Source organism: Centruroides sculpturatus, unplaced genomic scaffold (genome assembly GCF_000671375.1).
Source record: "Centruroides sculpturatus isolate CEXI.00-Female unplaced genomic scaffold, Cexi_2.0 scaffold179, whole genome shotgun sequence".
Taxonomy (NCBI): Eukaryota; Metazoa; Arthropoda; class Arachnida; order Scorpiones; family Buthidae; genus Centruroides; species Centruroides sculpturatus.
The window spans coordinates 883,909-900,744 of record NW_019384425.1 but is presented as its reverse complement, the minus strand read 5'-3'; the positions used below and the strand labels follow the sequence as shown (position 1 = coordinate 900,744).

The 16,836-nt window shown below is 33.2% G+C and overlaps 1 long non-coding RNA gene and 3 other non-coding genes across 5 annotated transcripts; all 4 read right to left on the bottom strand.

The window, feature by feature from the left end:
* Positions 1–3,058: 3,058 nt before the first annotated feature.
* On the bottom strand, positions 3,059–5,361 carry LOC111619527. Of its 2 annotated transcripts, none has more exons than XR_002755770.1 (4): positions 5,220–5,361; positions 4,568–4,671; positions 3,492–3,616; positions 3,059–3,415 (listed from the first exon to the last, which is right to left on the bottom strand). It is a non-coding gene; the product is annotated as an uncharacterized LOC111619527 (long non-coding RNA). The 2 variants fall into 2 exon arrangements; XR_002755771.1 differs by lacking the exon at positions 5,220–5,361 and adding an exon at positions 4,842–4,986.
* Positions 5,362–5,760: 399 nt separating this feature from the next.
* Trnac-gca lies at positions 5,761–5,832 on the bottom strand. Its single transcript has one exon. It is a non-coding gene; the product is annotated as a tRNA-Cys (tRNA).
* A 971-nt stretch (positions 5,833–6,803) lies between these two features.
* Trnac-gca lies at positions 6,804–6,875 on the bottom strand. The gene has a single exon. It is a non-coding gene; the product is annotated as a tRNA-Cys (tRNA).
* A 2,336-nt stretch (positions 6,876–9,211) lies between these two features.
* On the bottom strand, positions 9,212–9,283 carry Trnac-gca. The gene has a single exon. It is a non-coding gene; the product is annotated as a tRNA-Cys (tRNA).
* Between the last annotated feature and the right edge of the window lie 7,553 nt (positions 9,284–16,836).

The following is a 16,836-nucleotide window of genomic DNA, read 5'->3' as shown; positions in this document are numbered from 1 at the left end:
CTCGTGGTCGAAAAATTCGTTGCCTTCTCAAACAACGTCTTTCGGCTCTTTCTAACTCTTCGATAGCGATAAGAATTGCGTATCCGTCAGCCATTTTTACTTTCGTGTAGCGATCTCACATGCTCGACTCAACGTGAGTAGCAACTCGCATGGTGAGATGGGAAAGCACGTGAGTTAGAACTCGAGACTACCAATTTGACGTCAGTGTGTGAGATGGTACCACGTGACACCTTCAACACGTTGGGAGTTGTAACACGAAAAACTCGAGACTAAGGGCCCTGGGTGGGGCATCCCTAATTCAAATTCAAATGGGATTCGTGGAGCTATAACATGCCACTGTCATTAACTTATTTCAATTTTTTTTACTCTGCTTTTATGATTCGAGTTATGAAAAGTAATAAGATTTACATATTAATATTTTTGGACTGCAATTTGTAGAGTTATAAATTCGATCTGTATTTCCTTAATGTCCAGAATGGAATCCGATACGCAAACCTTAGTAGGAGAAGGCCCCAATTAACTATATAAGAACTTCCAATGCAAACCGGAAAATGCGTTATTGCAATTAAAATCTTCCTCTGGAAGGTGTTAGAGATAGACTGGCAAAACTGTATTGTTAAAGGAAAAGTGTGATGTACCAGGGGCAAGTCACTACTAATTTGAGGTGGAGAGGATATATTTTAAATTAAAAATATGATTAGAAATTGCAGTCCAACATTCTGACAATGTCACAATAAATAATTGCTTGTTTTTAAAGAAAACCATTTGGTAAATAATATATTATGATAGACTCACATTAGCATCGCTATCTGTGAAATCCTCTTTTAGTATTGACGTTAACCAATGGTCAATTTTGTCCTCAGAGAAAGTTATACACCATATCAATTGTTAAATTTCATATACTTCATTTTAATATTGCAGTTTCTTTTTTTCTAATAATTTTCATGAATTTTATCCATCATAATCCTGGAAATAATGTTATGTTAATAAATAATTTTGCTGGTAGAGTTTTAAATACTGTATTATACTTTGTTCAAACAGTAATAATAATTCTGACAGTTAATGGAAGGGACATCACCATTAACTAATATTATTTAGTATAATCTATATACNGTTTTAAATATTATATTTTGTTCAAACAGTAATAATAATTCTGACAGTTAATGGAAGGGACATCACCATTAACTAATATTATTTAGTATAATCTATATACTTTCAACTAGAAAAAGGTTAATAGTAGTCATTAACGTTGTTTTCCTACACCATTGTTAGAGAAACTGTGACATTTTGTGGTTTTCTAATGCTACCAGACAAAATATAGTGTGATAAAATTCATGATGTGTGCTACAGCAGTCTTGTCAACAGCTTGTTTATCTTTCTCTAGACATAGTTATGGATGTTGCAAAAAATAATCAATATTCAGCCTGTATAGTATGGATTATTCCAAAATCAGCTGTAGAACAGCAGTGTAGAAAGCACCTAACTTGCACATTATTCAGATAGGACTCCAATCAAGCAGTTGTCATCTGACAGCTGACTCTTTACTTTTGTTTCATCTTTTAATCTATTTTCCTGTTCAACAATTTTTTAAAAATGTTCTGCATCATTCAATCTTGGCAGTTTGCAGTGTGTAGAGCACACATTGTTCACATAATACAACGTGTTCTTGATGTTTTCACAATGATTAAGGTCTCATATTCTCCATATCTATGTCATGTACAGTGGATATCAGTACTTGATCCTTCTTAGGATAAAAGAATGCAGCATAGTGTAATGTGAGATCATTTCTTACCTGAGGTACTGCAATAAAACATGGCAGTTAATCGCTATTTAGCATTTTTGCTTCCTCTGCAGCAATTGGAAAAAACTATATGTTTCATCAGGATTGAAAATATCATCTGTGCTGTACTTAAATATTGTATCTTGTCTGTAGTCCATGCACATGCTATGTGCAATGAAACATCAATGTTTCTCTGAATAAAAATTTTGAGATGATTCCATTCTTTTCAAAAATTCTCTGTAATAACAAGGAACTGCCTATGGGACAGTGGCACACCTGAACATCTTGAAACCAGATGAAAATAACTTTCCGCACATCCTCAAATTGTGTGCTATTCCTGCTGGATTCAACATTGGATCTTCTTAACTTTTTTTCAATGTTGGATGATCTTTTAAAATCATTAACAGAATGGAAAGGGTGATGCCAAATTCCCTTGCAACATCTAATTTTTACTCAGAATCAACTTCTTTTAGAAAGAAGCTTTTTGAACAATGAAAATTGGTTGCAGTTTTTCCCTTTGGCACATTTCATTATGAAGTCTGACAAGATTACTTTCAGTGACTGACGGATCATAACAACAGCATAGTAAAGTATATTACCCATTCGATACTAAAGTAGTGTAAGAATTCGTTGAATATATTTACATTCTCCTTCTTGTAACTTCCTAGTATCATCTCCTTACACATCTTATTTGGTGGCGGCATTCCTGGCCTATGGTCTGAAAGATCCTGTCAATGGTGTCATCCACTCATTTATGGATTTTCACTGGGTACTTCCGGAATATTCTAACATGGGTAACAAATAATCCAGTCCACCCACCACACCAGCCTTAATCTAAGGCATCTTCTAGACATTTCCCTTTTGTCCAGTCATCTATGCAACTTCATAATCATTTTTGTCCAACCCATCGCAGTGTTTTAAATGTTGGGAATGTTCTGCATAGTAAAAAAGCTTTAATATTCTGAAATTTATATTGACAGTTCTTAAGCTAAGTCTTACAGGTGGCCAAATTGGACTTCAAATTGTTTGCTATAATGAGAGGTTATCTGTATGTTTAATTAACAGTAAAAACTAAGCACTATCTCTCAAATACACTTTTTAATGTTCTTAAAAACTATATTGTTTGATTTTAAAAGAAGTACTGTACAATAAATTTAAATACTTTGTTGTCATAGCAATCACAAACATATTAAATTACAAATATTATTAATTACAAGTATTAATTCTTTACATATATAGTAAAATATAGAATGAAAATTTAAACAGAATGAATCTTTATTTATTTAAAATATAAATTTTACAATAATTCATAATTTATAATCTGCTTTTACAGTTATCTCTATTACATTAAATATGATAAAGAAAATTTGAACCTAATTTTATTGTGCTTAATTAACATAGGGCTAATTAATCCAAAATGAACATCAAGACAAATCAAACTCTGAATGCCAATTTTTACAAAATTTAAAATTAAAATGGTCCCGGGAATATAAAAGTAAAGTAAAGTAGTTCACTGACCATTTATAGAAGAAAATGTTGCATGCTCTTTGTCATAATGGAAATGTTTGTTAAAAGATTGCAGTGACAAAGTTCAATATCAACATTTTCTAAAGGAAGGTGTGTGGAGCAGATAACCTGAACAATTAAAAAAGAACATTATTTAAAATTGATTCTGAAATATAAATAAATGTAATCACTTCCAGCCACTTACCATTGAGTTGATTATCCACAAAGTAATTTTCATACATACATGTCACATAGCTGCTCTATTGGTATGTCAGAAGCCTAAATGATGTCACACAACTCCTGGTTTTAAGTGCTCACAATCAGTTAAATCTATTAAACATGTAAAAAATAAAATGTCAGAATCATCAATGTATTCAAGAGTTACATAGAAGAGTTGAAAAAAACAGCTATTTTTAATATAAAAATAAGCAAACAAACATTAAAATTCTAGTTAAGCTTGATTTTCATGTGTATTAATAAAAATTAAATCATATGCTAAGAGAAATGAAACAACTTCTTTAAAACTGTAGGATTTTCTAAAATTTAACATTGAGTTTAGCAAAAATAAGTGTGTTAATTACAGCTTAGATAGAACTTCTGGTTATATAAATAGCATTCTAGGTATTAATGCAAATAAATTAAGTGTAGTAGTGTGATTTGATTTGGGTAAATCTATAAATTTGAGTATTGGGTGTTGTTAAGTTATATACTTTATGAATGAGCAATGATGTTAAATTGCCCCAATTCTCAAAAATTACCCAAATTCAATAAAACAATTCTTAATAAGGAAATATTACAAAAGTCAAGTGAAATCTTGTTTTATTTGTATATATAAAACAATTAGTTCTTAAATTGGGGAAGAAATTGTTCTTCATCACAATAATACAAGATAAAATTCAAATATACTTACTATACAATCACACAAAAAATTATAAATAATACATCATATATATTGTTATTACATATTATATTATATATAATATAATAATAATATCAGAATTCTCAATAAAATATATTAAAATTAATATTATAGAAGGAATGAAAAGATATATAAAATCAGTATAATAAGGAAACATTATTATTGGTAAATTTCCAAAAATTAATAATAAATTTTAGTATGAAATTGATAAAGGAAAGTTGTTTTGATTTGGAATTAATCAATACCAATATTAAAGAGTCTACTTGTATATGTAAAACTGTATAAGTGTATGTACTATTTGATAATTGATATAACAAGCTAAGAATACATAAGAAATAAAAATGAAAATAAAAATGCCTTACCTTTGTTTTTGCTTCTTGTTAATTTTTTGAGCACAAGAAGTTTGTAAAATGATTCCATGTCTCTTTGGAAAGTGGATTATAAAACTTGATAATGATACTTCTTCCTAGAATAATTTAAGAATTTAATTATTAAGAATAGATAATCTGATAATTTAATTCGATGCTAAGTAGAAACAACCTTAAATATTTTAAATGGAAATTTACGACTTTTACATTTAATATTCTATCGACAATTATTCAATTTTGAAAGCTTATAAATAAAAAAAAAAGTTACATTGCCTGCGTTATTCGGGTTTATGTAATTAAACTTTTACGAAAAATCTCGAAATGGAGGGAAAAATAACTGGCAATTTCCAGAAAACTTTCTAATTCAAGATGGCGTCGGTAATACGAAATCGAACGAATTCGAATCGGTGGAACGTGCGATAAATGCGTCACACGTTACGTCATAGAATATTAACTAATTGCAAATGTTTTCTTTAAAATGTAAAATAGTCCTCTTTTATTTGTAAAATATATTTGTAATAATAAATAACATTATAAATACGCATTCCGTAACCTTACAGGTTACAGGTTGCAAATCTAAATTTAAAGCGTATCTAATTTAATTTACTTAATTTTGATATAAATCAAAAAATATTAAGTTACCTACGTTACGAGAGTTTTCATTATTAAAATTTCTACGAAAAATGTTAAAATGGAGGGAAAAAGAACTCGCAATTTCCGGAAAGCATAAAATTCCAAGATGGCGTCGGCAACAATACGAAATGGAACGAATTCGAATTTGTCGTTACAATGCGTCACGCGTTACGTCACGAATTTTACGTCATAGATGTAATATATCGAGTATTTTAATTGCATTTTTTTAAAGGATAGTTTATTTTTAACAAATTCTTTTCTCTCGGATTTGGCAGAATATTTGTTAAATGTAAAACTTTTCTAAAAAGAAAATTTACTCGGATTACATTACGAGTGGTTGGGGTTTGATTGGAAACAATTGCTTCCACCATTGTAAGATACGGAATTTACAAATTCCCATGAGGTACGGTTCCTTTAACTTTTTTGTTCCTATCAATATGTTCTACAGCTCTGTTAATTAAAAATAATTTTAATGCTAAAAAAACAATTATACTCAGAACTTATATTTTCTTACTCTGTCTAGCAGTATGAATTTTCGAATAAATAAAAACAGAAGGGGGCACACGCAGTCGAACCATGGACCTCTCGATCTGCAGTCAAATGCTCTACCACTGAGCTATACCCCCACGGCAGTCAATACTTCATTTCACAGAGTTAACTGGACTCCACATTACCGGAATCCGCGACGTAATCGTAAAACTGAAGGCCAAACTGATGAAACTTCCGGTTTTGGAACGTTCTGTTGGACGGAAACAAGACTGAAAGCAGAGTTAAAAATTATTTAACTTTTCCGTTTCGTCCCGCGCTTCTGTCGTACCGCAACCAATAAATACGCAAGGATTTGTGACGCGTAGTCACGTGCATTAGTCACGTGTAGTTTGATTGTCGTAATGGCAGAAAGTGTAGCGAAAACGATGAGGAAACAAATAGATTTAGAATTTCTCATCGAAGCAGTTATAAAATACACATGTCTGTACGACAAAAAATGTAAATAATTCAAAGATTATTAACAATTTCATTGTTAATAAATGCAGAGAAAGCATGGCAAAATCCGTAGTGTCGTCCATGTTTGACTCTACTACAATTACAGAACTGATCAACAGATGGCGCATTTCTAGTGGAGTCAAGTTAAAACGNAGCACGCAACTCTATGCAGGATATTTCGATGTTGTTTGACTTATGTGGATCGGTGTTTAACTTTACAATACTTGGACTAGTGAATTTGTTTTAATCGTTTCGTTATACGTCATATGTAATTGTTTTGTATTGTTGAATTTTTCTTTTATTTGTGGCCCTTATGGCAAAGTGGTATTTTTGATATGCAGCAACTGACTTAGTTGCTGCCTACCAAAAACGTGTAATGTTTTCGTGATAAAATATAAAAATAATAGTAGCCCGGGACGCCCCCTAGTGGGCGTTCTTTACAAATTCCCACGAGGTACGGTTCCTTTAACTTTATTGTTCCTATCAATATGTTCTACAGCTCTGTTAATTAAAAATAATTTTAATGTTAAAGAAACAATTATACTCAGAACTTATATTTTCTTAGTCTGTTTAGCAGTATGAATTTTCGAATAAATAAATAAATAAAAACAGAAGGGGGCACACGGAGTCGAACCATGGACCTCTCGATCTGCAGTCGAATGCTCTACCACTGAGCTATACCCCCACGACAATCAATACTCCATTTCACAGAGTGAAGTGAATTTAAGCCTGGACTCCGCATTACCGGAATCCGCGACGTAATCGTAAAACTGAAAGCCAAACTGACGAAACTTTCAGTTTTGTAACATTCAGTTGGACAGAAACAAGACTGAAAGCAGAGTTAAAAATTATTTAAGTTTTCCGTTTCGTCCCGCGCTTCTGTCGTAGCGCAACCAATAAATACGCAAGGATTTGTGACGCGTAGTCACGTGCATTAGTCACGTGTAGTTTGATTGTCGTAATGGCGGAAAGTGTAGCGAAAACGATGAGGAAACAAATAGATTTGGAATTCTTCATTGAAGAAGTTATAAAATACACATGTCTGTACGACAAAAAATGTAAATAATTCAAAGATTATTAACAATGAAATTGTTAATAAATGCAGAGAAAGCGTCGTCCATGTTTGACTCTACGACAATTACAGAACTGATCAACAGATGGCGCATTTCTAGTGGAGTCAAGTTAAAACGAAAACTCTATCCCCCGTATTCACCAACGCGAGTTAAACAGAGAGTTGACGAACTCGAGGTTAGATATAACTCGAAGTCAGATTACGAGTTACTCTTCTTTCGTATTCAGATAAAAATTTAACTCTAGAGTTTCGCTACCCTAGAGTTAAAATTTTAAAACAATCCTGCGTTCGAGATTAAACAAGTCTTCTTTCGTAACCAGAGTTCTTATTGGTTGAAAGCAAACACGTGTATGAACCAGAGAGGAGACGAATAGAATAGAATAGAAACACGTGTAGAAAATGGCGGAAAGTGAAATGGAAAGTTGTGCACGCCGTAATTTTTCTAATTTTGAGATGGAAATTCTACTTGAATTAGTCGAAAAATATAATTCGATCATTGAAAACAAGAAAACAAATGTGATTTCTTCCAAACAGAAGAGAGGAAGGGGGGACTAACAAAGGAATTCAATGATATCCCGGGAATGGGATATCATTGGATACATTGGGATACATGGGAAGAACTAACAAAGGAATTCAATGATATCCCGGGTGTCACCCTTAGAAAAACCAAACAGTTATTGGACTGTTATAAGAATTTTAAAAAGAAAGCCGTGAAAGAACAGGCACAAAAAAGCCGAATTATTTAAAACAGGAGGAGGAAACCAATTCGTTCTAATAGGTTTCTTACGCTCTCTTTTGGCTCGTAATCGTCCAATTGTTCGAGGTCATTTCTTCTTGGAGAAATAATCCGCCGACTTCTTCGTTCCATACGATCTATATAATCTAAATATTTCAGATTTTCCAGCATCTCGGCTTCGTCTTCGTCGAATGTCGCCATTTTTCTCTGAAATAGACCGCTTTGCGCAGGCGTCAAACCTAGAGTTATCGTCTGCTCGGCGATTTTTTAGAGTTAGAGTTAGGGTTATTGTGTTTGAATCGAGATTCGGAGTTGGTGAATACCAATTTACCAGTAACTCGAGAGTTAACCCTAACTCTAACTCTAACTCGTGTTGGTGAATACGGAGGTATATGTGTCAGTTCTGTTTCTGAGTTTCTGTTTTCAGGTAATGTGGAGTCCAGGTTTCAAGCGTATATGTAAAAGCAATTCAGAATATACTTTTAATTTCTTACTATGCACATACAGTAGAGCCTCGATTATCCGACTCAATTGGGGACTGGGGTTGGTCGGATAATTAAAAAGTCGGATAACCGAAAAGTATGAAAAAATCCATTATTAGTGTAGTATATTATTATATCCCATGTAATTAGTATATTAGTATATCGCTATTAACCTACTTCGCGTTGAATTTTCCTCCATGTTAAGCCTATCAAATTTTTTTTAAAAATAATAATCGTCGCTATTGTATCGTTAAAAATTAGAAAATTAAGCCTCGTTTAAATACTGGCTCCCTTTCACGGTCGATCCAGTGTTGCCAGCTAGAACACGTAAAAATAATATTAAAGTAGCCAAGACATAGCCAATTATTGTAGCGCCACGTCACTAGCGGACATTTGAAATTTGCCAACTAGAACGCTGTCGGTTAACCGAGGCGACGGTTAATCGGGGGTCGGATAATCGATGCTCTACTGTATTTTCTAAATATTCGTAAAATATTTCAAATATTTTCTTTTCTTATTGTTGTTAGCGATCACAACTGCATTGTCTTGTACTAAATTTTATCATATAAATATGTTACTAGTTTATATGAAATTAATTTCTAAAAGCATAAACCAAAATTTCTATTTATTGAAATTAAAAATAATTTTAATGTTAAAGAAACAATTGCACTCAGAACTTATATTTTCTTACTCTGTCTAGCAGTATGAATTTTCGAATAAATAAAAACATAAGGGGGCACACGGAGTCGAACCATGGACCTCTCGATCTGCAGTCGAATGCTCTACCACTGAGCTATACCCCCACGACAGTCAATACTCCATTTCACAGAGTTAAGTGAAGTTAAGCCTGGACTCCACATTACCGGAATCCGCGACGTAATCGTAAAACTGAAAGCCAAACTGACGAAACTTCCGGTTTTGGAACGTTCTGTTGGACGGAAACAAGACCGAAAGCAGAGTTAAAAATTATTTAACTTTTCCGTTTTCGTCCCGCGCTTCTGTCGTACCGCAACCAATAAATACGTAAGGATTTGTGACGCGTAGTCACGTGCATTAGTCACGTGTAGTTTAATTGTCGTAATGGCGAAAAGTGTACGGAAAACGACGAGGAAACAAATAGATTTGGAATTCTTCATCGAACAAGTTAGAAAATACAGATGTCTGTACGACAAAAAATGTAAATAATTCAAAGATTATTAACAATGAAATTGTTNAGTAATCAATAAAATTTTGAAAAATTTCTGTCTTTATTACATCTAATACAGTATTTCGAAGAAATCAGTCCCCACTGTACTCGGCTATAGATTGGTTCGGTCAAGCTTTTGTTTAAGTAATATTCCGGCTCTTTCATCATGTTTATGTTCCCAATTTCATAATCGCTTAATTATTTAAGTAGAAATAAGTAGAAACCGGTTACTTTTGTACTCGAATATTTGTAGCCTCGAGAAAAAAGTGGAAAAACAAATTTTTATGATAAACGGATACATAAATCGTAAATTTAAGGAAAATAAATTTTAGAGCTTTTTCTGTACCTCGAGCATCTCTCTCATTCATTAAATTTAGTTGTAAATGACCTGTCGAAGTAACGGTTATTTTTTTAACATTATACAGGAATTGTACACGTTTTTTCTACATCCTCTTAAAGATGGGACATACGAAATCGTAATATCACTAGTTTAACATTGAAATGCGTGAGTAATATAAAACCGAGAGAGGAATAAATATATCAAATATTTTAATGGATTTTTTAAACTCCAGCCGAATATACAGAACTATCATAAAAACATGCCAGTAAATTCTTATCGGTTGGGTTAAGTTATAAATCTACTCGCGATTCGCGTAATCGGGCGAGGGCGGCCAAATATCTAGCGGGCGGGCGGATAACGGCCCGGATAGAATTGGATGCGTTATACGTATGTAGCCTCTACCCAAAGTTTTAGGCTTCTACTAGCTAAACCGGGTGAGGTTGACGTTCTATAAAGCGCATGCACGAATCTGGCTTTTTAGATGCCCACCAGTGGCCGAGTGGTCTCTGTTGCCGTTCATAGCGGTGGTGACTGGACCCTAAACACTGGGAGGTTCGTCGTGGGTTCGCGCCAAGATCGGACAGGCTGGCTGCTTGGAGTTTTCCGGGTTTTCTCCTTGTCAATAACGACTGAATAGGAGGCCAGTTCCCCATAAAAGTCCTCCCGGAAGGCATTATTTCCCGCGCGCGCGTATAGGCCGTTCGGATACGACTGGCTCATCGGTCGCATAGCGATCATAAACACGTGTCTAGTCGGAGAAAGANTTTTCTGTACCTCCTTCATCTCTCTCGTTCGTTAAATTTAGTTGTAAATGACGCTGTCGAAGTAGCAGTTAATTTTTTTAACATTATACAAGAATTGTACACGTTTCTTTCTACATTCCCTTGAAGACGGGACGTACGAAATCGTAATATCACTGGATTAACGTTGAAATCCGCGAGTAATATAAAATCGGAGAGCGGAATAAAAATAGCAAATATTTTAACGGATATTTTTAAACTCCCGTCAACTATACAGAAAACTATCGTAAAAACATACAGGTAAATTCTTATCGGTCGGGATAAGTTATAAAATCTACTCGCGATTCGCGTAATCGGGCGAGGGCGGCCAAATATCTAGCGGGCGGGCAGATAACGGCTCGGATAGAATTGGATGCGTTATACGTATGTAGCCTCCACCCAAAGTCCTAGGCTTCCGCTTGCTAAACTGGGTAAGGTTGGTGTTCTGTAAAGCGCGTGCACGAATCTGGCTTTTTGGATGCCCACCAGTGGCCGAGTGGTCTCTGTTGCCGCTCATAGCGACGAACCTCCCAGTGTTTATGAGCGGCAACTGTGCCGCTCATAAACACTGGGAGGTTCGTCGTGGGTTCGCGCCACGATCGGACAGGCTGGCTGCTTGGAGTTTTCCGGGTTTTCTCCTTGTCAATAACGATTGAATAGGAGGCCAGTTCCCCCATAAAAGTCCTCCCGGAAGGCATTATTTCCCGCGCGCGCGTATAGGCCGTTCGGATACGGCTGGATCAGCGGTCGCATAGCGATCATAAACACGTGTCTAGTCGGAAAAAGAGCCTATAGAGCTAAAATCTCCATATAAACAACACCTGAGAAGAAAGGAAAGGCTTTTTGGATACTGACAATACGGCACTTCCACTCTGCCACTAATATACGATAGCGATCTCATCTTTTTTTCGCGTGTAGTATAGAAATTTGTAATAAGATACGTAATGCGGTTATAATAAAATATTGCGCGATTATTTTCGTATAATTAAAATTAATATGTACAGTATTTATTTTTTAGAAAAAACAAGGGAAGCGGCGCATCCGCCGCTTCCAATGACTGCATGCCATTGCTGTTTGAATATTTCTTGTTGTTACTGCGTTTCAGTTGCTACTGGCGGCTGGTCTACTCTAGTTCGTTGGCAATCTTCTTTAACTTGTGCGCTCGTCAAAATAATGCCAGCCAATAAAAAAAAATGCTACCGTGGACGTAATAGAAAATCACTTTCTTTACNTATGGAGATATATTAAAAATTTTATATTCAATTTAATTTATTCACATCCAAAAAGTAGTTGATATGCTAGTATTTTGCAAGTAGTTTTAAAATCTTAAATCGAATTCTAGCATTTTGAAATTGAGAGAAATGACATATTCTGGTTCGTGTTAAGAAACGGTAGACAATATTTTTCTAATTTTTTTATTCTATTGTTTTAAATAAGACAATTAGACTGTGAGAAAGAAGTTTCAATTCGTATACAGCAACGCGACACATGAACGATCTGTCGAAGAAACATGCCTCCCGTAAGGACTTTTATGGGAAAATGACCACTACACTGTATTTAGGTGTTACTGGAAAGTGAATAAAAACCGGAAAACTTCCACGTGACTAACCCATTTTTAAACGGGGAAAAAAACAGTTAATTTGAAAAATTTTTACAAATAATGTACAAATAATGTTAACGATAAATGATGCTGAAATAAAAAAGTTCGTGTTTCTATTGTAAATTGTTTATCTGTTCGTTGAAGTTGTGAATTGTATCGAGCATTTTCATATTACATGGCGTTATTTTGAACGTATCCACCACGCAGAAAGAAAAATAGGTGTACAGTAATAGTTTTATTGTAATTACAATAAACCTTAGTTTTAATTGTATTTTCTAATTGTAGCTGTATTATGTGTTAAATAGGTAAATGTCTCTTCAATCCGAACAAATTTTCGGTAGACTTTCTCACAGCTCTACAGGTTATAAAACTCCTTTATTGTTTTTCTACAGATGCATTTCGGGCAAGTTTAATTTTCCAACCCCTCTTCAGTGCTACAAAACAAAATTCATATTGAATTGATACAAAACAACTCGAGTAGAAATGTAATTAGTAATGAAAGATATTGACAATAAAATCATGAACATTCCTGGGGTAAAAACTGTAATGAGATACGTGGATGATTACTTATTAATTTTTAATAATAAAATAACAAATGACAAAATAATTTTAAATACAATAAATAGCATAAACCAGGATATAAAATTTGACATAGAATTAGAAAAACACAATAAAATTCATTTTTTGGACATAACTATAACAAAAGAAAAAGAAAAATATTCATTTGAAACTTATAAAAAACCATCCAATGTAAACAAAACAATCAGTTACTATTCATATATCCCAGAAAGTATAAAAAAGAATACATATATAATGGAATTAAAAAAGATATATACTAGAACTACCAGTAAAAAGAAACGCAAAACTGAATTAAACGAATTAGATGATAAATTTATTCTTAATAGTTATCCAAAAATCCTTTTAAAAAACTGGCATACACAATACTACAATAATAGATTTATAACAAAAAATAAGAAAGATAAAAATTACAAACCCTTCCCTTACATAGCTGATATTTATAATAATAGCTCTAAATGCCTTAAAAAAGACAATATAATTTTGGCCCCATCTTTGACCAATAAAATTTCAAATAAAATCTCAAATAAATTAGGAAAATACAAAACCAATACTGATAAATTGAAAAAAACTGGAACTGTTTACAAAATTAATTGCAACTGTCAAAATCCTAAAGAATACATAGGTGAAACGGGTCGAACTTTGGAATTACGGATAAAAGAACATGAAGCTGCCATACGGTTAAAACATGATAATTCACCTTGGTATNGAGTCAAGGCATAGCAACCAAAACAAAACTAAAATTAAATGTGTGTGTCAGTGTCTGTATTCAGAAATTTCCTAGTTCATTATAATTACCTCTGTTATTAGATCCAATATATTCCGTATGCCCTCTAAATGCCAATTCTCGCTTCGATAAAAACGTATAACATCTATTTATTTAGATATAATATATTTATTAACCGTAACTATCTGGTTATAATTTTCGATATTTATTTTATATTATTTACTAATGTTAAATTCTATTCCGCTTCAAATACGAAAGAATGGACGATTTTTCGAGTCTTTTGCCAGCCAAATTGTCAAAGCCATTCTTATTCCACACACCGATTTCATTTGAAAATAGTAGGCGAGCCAAGAAAACAATTTATGCATTTTTATGCATTTACGGATTCATTTTATCGTGAAAATGTCCAACAAATTTTTTTATCGAAGCCTTTATATTTAACTTAGGCATTGGCCTTTCTCTTTTAACTGTGAATTTCTCGAACTGCTGTCGAATGTTTCGAAAGCAAATGTAAAGCATACATCGCATATCTATACAGTATTGTTAAAACAGAAGTCAATGTAATACTTTTTGTTAAGTTCCATCGAGTCGTGGTCGACTCCTGGTGACTTCATGGACAAGTCTTCTCCATCTTGATCTTTCCCTTGTTGTCTCTCGTAGCTAANAGTACTGTAATTTTATACATTTCTTGTGAAAGAAACATTTCTTATTCAACGGCAATAAAAATTATTTATATTAATGATGTCTCCAAAGTTCAGCGAAGTTTTCGCCAGAAAAATATGGTTTGGTGTGCTGCTTCGCGACGAAAACAAGCTTGAGCAACGGCGATGTCGAACGGTGCACACTCGGTAAGTAATCCTACATTTTTTTTGTTTATAGCGTAGTTTATACGGATTATTTCCAAAAAAAATATACGTATTTTGGAAATGTTGAGTCGGATTAGTGTAGAATCGATTAATTTTATGGAAGAAAACCTTTCAAACAGCCGTAGTCCGTAAACTTGACACGTGTCGGGCTGTGATTGGAAGGACTCGTAAGAAATCGGATTCCTAAAGAATGGAACGAATCTACTATCTTATAGGGGGATCGACTGTATTTCAAATGGCATGCAAATCGACCAGCAATGGTATAACATGATAGAGGGCGAAACAAGTCAATAGTTTATATTTCTAAGATTATACATTGTCTGTAAAAGAAAATTTTATTGTCTGTTGAACGTTTTTAAAGTTTATACAACATATACTACTGTGTTCTTGTTGTAACACTTTTAAGGAAAACCTGTATGTATTTTTGTAAATAACTTTTTTAAAAGGAAAACAATTTGTTATAAATAAGTGATTAAAATGCTACTTAGTTGATGTGCTAGTATTTTGCAAGTAGTTTTAAAATCTTAAATCGAATTCTAGCATTTTGAAATTGAGAGAAATGACATATTCTGGTTCGTGTTAAGAAACGNTAATAATTATAATTTGTAATTAGTTGTGTAGCATAATGATATAAATTTCGATGTAAAACGCCTTTAAGAGAAAAAATGGGAATTATAAATTTGAAAACATTGTAAATTATATAACATACTATAACAACACTTATTTATTTGTGCGCCAGTTTTTCTAAGTATATCATAATGGGCATTTATAATGATGATATACAATGGAATTTACAATATCAACTATAAATACAGAAATTAACAGATGTGGACTAACCATAAAGGCAATACAATCCAAAGCATTTTCAAAGAATTAAATAAGCTTGTGTTTAAACATTAACAACACAAATAGTTTTGATTATATTATTTTTAAACAATGTTAATCCAAAGATTTTTTTTAATAAATTAAGTGCTGTATGTAACCAGATGTACTGTAACACATTTGTGATCTCGGGTTGGCTTGTCTATTAGACTCGTCCTGTTTTAACAGTTATTACAACCATACCTTTATAATTTTCTGTTTCCAAACTTGTTATAACCAAAAAATCCATTATAACAGTAGCATAAAAAGAAAGATTTAGAACCAAGGTAAGATGTGCTAAATAGTTAAGATTAAATAGTACATTTTCTTGTAATACGATCCAAAAAATATAGACAAAAAGAATTAGGTTAAACAGCAAGTAATGTAGCAATAGAATGTTTACAAACACACAACTTTGAATCACGATTTTTTCACTGTACATCATAATTTAAGTGTGCCGCAGAAATTTAATTGTAGGTTCGAGTGTGCCACGAGATAATCTTGTATCTAAAACAGTGTTTCTCAACCTTTATGTTATAATTTCCTACTTGTAATTATGAAGATTTAGTAAGACTTTTTTGTAACAAAGTGTATTTCTGATTAAATTCAGGTAAGTATTCATTAGTATGTATGTATGTATGTATGTATGTATGTATGTATGTATGTATGTATACATAAAACATGTAAAAGTTGCTTCTCTACTTAAATGCATGGAAATAAGTTGCTAATTTACATCCTGAGCGTAAAGAAATCAAGTTCATCTTATTGTCATTTACACGTTCATATTAACTTGACAAAGTTTCACTTTTTGTACTATTTTTGGGCTTTAAAAACATTTTAAGTCGTGAAAAAATGAAAGAAAATCACTAGTTTTGTTCCCTATCACGATGTTCATGAAAAATAATTTGCCAAATAGGTGCATTATCTGGCAAAGTGGTTTTGATATGGCAAGATAAGCAAACTAATGACAGTCCATTTCTGATATACAGGCTATGTCATTGGAATGCTTATCCCACCATTAATATATTACGGTGTCTGATTATCTGCTTATTGTGTATTGTTAGACCTGTGAAAAATTCTTGGGAAATAGATTGGGTTGTGGTCCTGGATCGCCAGTGGCAAGCTGACACCTTGACCACTCGGCCATAGATTCATATCCTTCGGAGTGATGCGAGACCAATTAGTGAAGGCAGCAGCCTACTGGGATAGAATCTGGATGGTCAAAAAACCTTTGGAATCTTTTAGGGTGGTCCTTCCGAATGTGTTTGGCCTGGCCAAACCTGTAACAGGCTTGCTAAATAAAGAGGCCCTCTTAGTGCCCACAGGACCGAGTTAAAAAATAAGTAAACCCTCGGATAAATACACACTGTCCTGCCATTTTTTCTCTAAAATTATCCTTTCTTAAAAGGAATGTGAGATTT